We start from the raw sequence: 7113 nt of genomic DNA on the forward strand, positions 1-7113 counted from the left end.
TCGGGAACCTCTTTTGCTTTGCTCAGCGGTTGAGCCCTTGTTACAGAAAACACAAGTCTTGCTTTGACCCTCCCAATACTCTACTGGACAAAGGAACCCTAATGTCAACTCTGATGTTAGATGGGTTCCTGCAAAGCACTGCAGGGGAGAAGCATGCTCCTGCTGTTGCCCCTCAGAGCCTGACTTCAGGCATACTGCTGGTTCCAGTTCTGGCCTTCAACAAACAGAGGGAGAAAGCCAGCAGCACGGACCTCTTACTGAGAGCAATGTGGAGGTGATTTGGCTGGCTATGCAATTTGTTGCTACAGTTATTAACTATCTTATTATCTGCTTTGATAGACTGCCACTGAACCTGCCCTTTGCTTCTCCTACCTGCTGAGGGCAGAGGAGGAGAATTAAACTAAATATTCTGGTTCTTCCAGGAAATACACATTTGAAGTTGATGGTCTTAAGGGGGTGCTGGCCAGCTGCTTGTTTATTATTTTTCTGGAAATCTCTGTCTTGTTTCCAATACAACAATTTCTGTTGTAGATTCACTACATTTCCCTGTGAGCAGGGCACTGTTTTTCATTTGTACTCTCTGTTTCCTGGCCAAACCTTGCATTACATCCAGAGGAAGCTTGCAAGAATGTAGCTGCACGTTGGGCTGGAAAATAAACATTCTAGGGACATTGTTAAGTATTTCCAAAACAAGCTATATACCCTCAGCAGGGTCAGAAACAAAGTTCAACTGAAGAGGAGCACAAACACATAATGGCCTGAGACAGCAAAAACAAGATTCCCTGCACGAAGCACTCTGTACTGTGGGGCGGGGGAGCCTCTGCTTACAGCATGGCAAAAGGTGATGGCCCATGTTAACATGCACAGCCTGCCGTGTAACACTTCTGCCCACATACACCAGCTGCAGTGGCTGCTATTTAACTGCTCTGCCTCTGCCCTGTTGGTCAAACGTACTTAATTAGAACACAAAGAGCAATCACAAACAGATGATAATTGTGGCTTCTCTGTCAGCAGAGCACAGTCAGATACAGAATCGTAGAACCATAGAATTGCTCAGGGTGGAAAAGACCTTCAGGATCAAGTCCAACCACAACCAAACCGTATGTCCCTAACTCTAGCAACCCACTGCTAAATCGTGTCCCTGAAAATATTTTAAAGACAAAACTCACACTATTGCCACCTGGAGAGTTTCTACCTTTGTTGTTTAAGGACAAAATCCCTTTGTGTCAAAGTGCATTATCATGAGTGACCTAGCGCCAGTTTATCATTACATTTTGATATGGTGCAATACACCAGACCTGTTGTTAAAATCTGTGCAGCTATCAGAGAGCACAAGGGCTAACTAGGTTTATATGAGATATTTGTGGAAGCTGTGTTGCCCCATCCCTGGAGGAACTCAAGGCCAGGTTGGACGAGCCCTGGGCTGCCTCAGCTGGTGGGGGGCAGCCCTGCCCACGGCTGGGGGTTGAGTGATCTTTAAGGCTCCTTCCAACCCAAATCGTTCCGTAATTCCACAATTCTCTGATCTCTTATCAGCGAAAACCCTCCTCAATGCCCCTCCAAAACAAGAGTTTTGCATCAAAAAAGTGGAATCAAGAAAGCATGAAAAATTACAGGGAAGCGGGAACTGCGTGAAATTCAGTTCTGGAGGAAACACCACGTCGCGTTTATAAGGGATACTGCTTCCAAAAGGTAAGAAACCTTACAGGGTGCTGTAGCAGCAGCTCTCTGCTCGCCTGCAGGAGCTGCAGGCAGCGGCGCGGAGCCGCACAGCGGCGCTGCCCGACCGCAGGAGCAGAGCTGGGGCCGCGCCTGCACTGCTCCCGCTCTGCGGAGGATGGGGGACTGTGTCTTTCTCTGTTTTTCTTTCTCTTTTTTCTCTTTCTCTCTTCATTTTTATTTTTAATTCTTTTTATTATTTTTATTTATTTATGAGCGCACAAGATTTCTCCCCAGAACAGTAAGAGGCAGACATTCATTAAAAAAGTCAGTCATATACTCTGATTGTAACCTCAGGTAAGCAAGGGATCCACTCTAGTTGCATTCTCAAATATCTGCCAATGTTCTGATCATTGCTGAAGGCTTTTCAGGCATTTCTAGCACCCATGGCACCCAGATCAAGTTTTTGTATCTGTAAAGGAAACTGAAGGCAGCTGTTTGTGTTATTAGAAAAGAAATGACTGCTTATCTGAACCTATATGGATATCCTCTAAAGATGTATACAGAGTTCTGTGACTCCATATGATACTCATCATAATAACACACAGGTACAAAATGCAAAAAACGCCAACAAAAGCTAACAACAAAAAAATAATCACAATCAACCAACCAATCAGCCAGATGAGAAATTATATAAGGCATGTTTGAGGATTGTAAGTAAAAGCCTAATATCCTGCTAAGTACCACTGGATTCCCATTCACCATTTCCTATAGCGATTTCCTATGCATTCTGATAGCTCTATCAAAGCTTGAGCACTGAAGACACTTCCCCACACCTGAGAACTACAGTGAGGCTCAGGCATTACAAATAAAACCAAGTCTGAACTCTGAAAGAAAGCCATAAGTCAATGCATAAATATCAGCACCATCTCATGTAGACAACATGAGATGGAATGAAAAGCTCACATCTGCTTTATATCAATTTATATCTTTGGCAACATCTTCACATTCAAAATGCTTCTAAAGCCACAGCCCAGTACTGCACAGATAAAAAGAATTTTACTGCACAGTAGGCAAAGCTTTGTCTGGGCTATTATTGAACGCAGCTCTACCAACATAGATCTTACCAAATTACAGGTCAGAGGATAGTTTGTGTATAGTCTGTTTATATCACTGATTACAAAAAAAGAAGGTAAAAAGGGCCACGTTAAATTATATTCTATGTAGGAACTTCTTAGGAGACACAAGATAGGCAGAAAAGGGTCTTTCTCCTCAGTTGTGATTCAGTCTCCTACACTGATGGCAGATTTTGATCCAAGGAATGGAAGAGGACTTGAAGAAAAGAAGAGACGATGTGCACAGCTCTACTCTTTTTGTTGTTTTCCAGAGCTCCAGAGGGAGCAGGGGAAATGGGATATGAACTGGCTGCTCTGGTTTGTGCTGGCCATCAGGCAGGGACCAGGTGGCCATTGTATGTCTTAACCAAAAATATCACTTACAATAAACTTTATCCTTATTTTTCCCTTGAGAGCCAGGGATGGGGAACAGAGCTGAGGCCTGTCTCTCAAATCAGCCAGACCAGTCCTACAGGGAAGTGGGAACACCAGTTTTTCTCCCAGACATATGAACCACCAAATGTCTCACAGTCCCCATTCAATTTTTAGGTAGTATTACTTCCTCCCTTCCACTCTTTATCCCAACTGTGTAGTTCATGAGACCGATTTAAACTGAGGGTCTGGTAAGGCTTTAAACTAGAATAGAAGGCAGTTTACTGTCAAAAGCCAAGCAATGATAAAAAAAAACAGTATTACTTTTAAATTGAATTTGGAACAATTACATAGGAATAATTATTTTGCTGTAAAAAAACTAGACACAATACTGGCTTACTCGGAAAAAGAACAAGCCAGCTTTTGTGTACTTTTGGTTCATCCTTTGCTATTTGGAAGTAGATGGTTATATGTATCTTTTAACTTAACCAAATTATTGAGAGCGGTTTTATTAGTTTATCTTCTCTAAGAGTCTTGCCTCCCTCATGACCTTACATTTTAGGTTGAGAGCTTACCACAGATTTGAAAGTAAACTGCCTTGAAGCCTACAGGAAACAGAACTGTGTTACAGCATGCAATTATATGTTAAAAAGAACAACAACAACAACAAAAACCATTTAAATCCAATGGCATCTAAGTAACTACTCAGAATATTTTCAAAGAACTTAATTCTTATATGCTAAGTGAATATGAATCCAGTATCGCGGTACGAGTCAGACAATAAATGACTTTCCAAATCTTGCTATTTGCCTCATTTAAATTACCCATACAAAATAAATGGGCCTCAAACTTGATCTCTTTTGCTCTCTGATATGCTTAGGTATGTTTCCTTTTGTTGCATTGCTTTCACTATAACAGAGGGAGGATTATAGAAACACCAAAGTCATCACAATATATACTTTCCTGATTGTCCCAAAGACTTCCTAAGAGCAGCATCACATACAATGGTCATACACCCCTAAAAATGCTGTCTTATGTGCAGAGATACAAAACAAGTTGACTACTCTTCGAGGCTCCTTGGAGCTTTTGCACAAGTCACACATTGCCACTGTAGCTCATGTCCCTTTGATTGATTCCCATCTTCTTTACTATCAAACCACTTAACAGAAAGGAATCATAAAAAGGTTTGGATTAGAAGTGACCTTAAGGAATATCTGGCTCGTCATGGCAGGCCTCAACAAAGCATGGCTCCAACAGGGAAACTTCCTCTAGCCTCTCCATAATAAACATCTGCACCTGTAATACTTATGAACCTTTTTACTAAAGACCTATATTTCTAAAGTGGTCTTTATGTATTCCAGTAATATATTGGCTCTATCAATCTGCTGGCAAACTTCCTGTCTCTGATGTACTTGAAAAAAGTTTTTATTATCACGTCTTACACCCTTGCTCCTCAGAATCTTTTTTGGCTAGTTTTATTATGGCTTCAAGTATTAGCTTGCCAGAAGCTTTGTACCTTTTGTATGTTCTTCATTTGGATTTCCATTCACTGAACAATGTCTCTTTACTTCTACTGACCATCTTAGCTTGCTCTTAGCCATATAGGCTTTGCTCCTTATCCACAGCTCTTTCAGACTTTGGACCAGATTCCAAATATTCTCTCTGAAAATGAGAAAAAAAATACCTAACTTCTTGAAATTTTCTGTATTTTTTAAATGAAGTTTGAAATTCACAAACTTGTCCACTAAGGTTCAGAGTAACTTTCCCCATCTTATTTAGATCCCCACTGAAGTCATCATAGTTTTCCAGAACATACTTAAAACATTTGAAAAGAGTTTGGAGAATGACTTTCATGTGGGGAACCCTGGAGGAAGAAACATTTAGGTATTATATTAAGTTCTTCAATATGCAAATATCTACATGCAGGTCTAAAAGGTTTAATCAGATCTGATGAACTGATACAAGTTCAAAGAATTTAACACGACCACGTACCATAGTACTTAGGAAAAAACACTTCCAAATTGATCATGCAAGAAGCTCCGAAGTGAATAATTCTCAAAGAATGTGCATGAAGCTGGCAAAGACCATGCCCTTAAAACAGTGGCTGAAAGGGAACGTGTGATTCAGTAAATCATTCAAGCATTAAGCTTTCATCTTTGGAGCCCTGGTTTATACCCAACTGAAGCGTTAATTATAAATGTCTGGGGTATGCCTTATTCACTTAATTAATCTCCACACTTACATGAATTGTGAATCCAGATCATAATCAAAAGCTCCTCTGGCACAGAAAATCTCAACTAACCAAAAGAGAAAGAAAGCCATTCTGGTTCCAGACACAGAGGAAAGAAAACACACACGGAAAAATGTATAAAAAATTATGCATCGGAGATGCTAAAAGATTAAATTTTTCATTCAGCAGTGACCTTCCAAATCTGAGTATCCTGATCTAAGCAGGGATCCTCAAAATTACTGGGCAGCATTACTTCTCATTGAAGAAAGTCTTGCAAGACTTTGCATGCATATATCCTGTAGAACTTTCTTAGTAGGCTACACAAGCACATTGGTGATTCATACAGTGGTTAGACCTGCACTGTTACAGAACCTAGCCAGTTTAAAGCTCATGTGGACATCTTCATGATGGTTCTGTGAGCATAGCTAGATCTGATTTTATCCTTCATGGTGCAGTGGCACTAAATTTCTGATTCAAACACTGTATTCCACTGAAGTTTTACTGATGAGAAGGAAGTTGGAAGTGCTAAGAGAGAGAATCTGAAGGTCAAAGAGATCAGAGACACAGAGAGAGTGAGGCAGCAAAAAGGAGACATACGTTTTGGAGAGAAAAATATGAAAAGCAGCAGACATGTCAAAGACAATTACAGTGACATAAATGCTTCAAAACCTGAATTTTTCTCATAAAGTACATTAAATGGAGAAACTCTAGCAAGCACGTTTGTTTCACTGCACTACACAAAGCACTTACTAATTAAAAAATAAGTAAATCAAGGCTTAGATTTCTATGCACATCCCAGTCATGTTACCTCTGCAACTCAATTTGTAAAGATTTTTGATGTCTCCTAGTGATGAGTCCATATAGAATGAAGCATCACTGGATTAAAAAAAAAAAAAAAAAAAGCTTTTTGACTGACTATTGTATTGTTCTCAACCAACCACAGCATGAACATTCTTCATATGATTAGTTTTGCACGTGAGTTAAAGATATAATTTCGTAATGGACTCCTCAAGTGATGAGAGTTTCTGTGTACATCATTCATGCAATCAGGATACTGTTGAAAGGACAGAGATGCACATACATTATTGCAAAACATTATTAACCACTATAACAATGTACACAAATCAGGTGATAGTAGTTATTTTATTTTTTCAATACTTCTTTGGTTTAGTTATTTTGCACACAGTCAAGGTTAAGATTACAGTTAACAGGCATTACGGGCTCTGTCTGCATCATTCTTTCATTTCAGTTCATTTGTGTCTAACCTCTAGAGCACTATAACACAGCACTGTTCAGAAGTTAAAACACTGTAAATCACAAATTATTATACGGACTACCTGGCATTTTTTGCTTTACAGGACAAAGAGTATTTATCAGATAGTACAGCCTCTGCAGACTCACTGAATGTGGCCCTGCAAATCCTTGATAAATAGTCTCATTTAACATACTCACATCAGCTTTGCTTCTGCTCAACACTGCTCAACCAGGAAAAGTGTATTTAAATAACTGAGCTAAAAAATAAATAAAAGCGGTTTACAGAATGAAAGAGTATAAACAGTGTTACCGTAAAGATTTTTTCTGATTGTAATCAAATACACATTACTATCAATTTTCAGATTGCAGCTTTACTATTACTATTCTAATAGAGCATAAAACAGCTTCTTCACTTTTTTACTAGAACCAAATTATGGCTTCAAAACAAGTGAGAAAAGATGTATAATGAACACAACTGCAAAT

The sequence above is a fragment of the Cyrtonyx montezumae genome, unplaced genomic scaffold (genome assembly GCF_038088225.1).
Source record: "Cyrtonyx montezumae isolate F1298 unplaced genomic scaffold, pur_monq_1.0 scaffold_3, whole genome shotgun sequence".
Classification (NCBI taxonomy): Eukaryota; Metazoa; Chordata; class Aves; order Galliformes; family Odontophoridae; genus Cyrtonyx; species Cyrtonyx montezumae.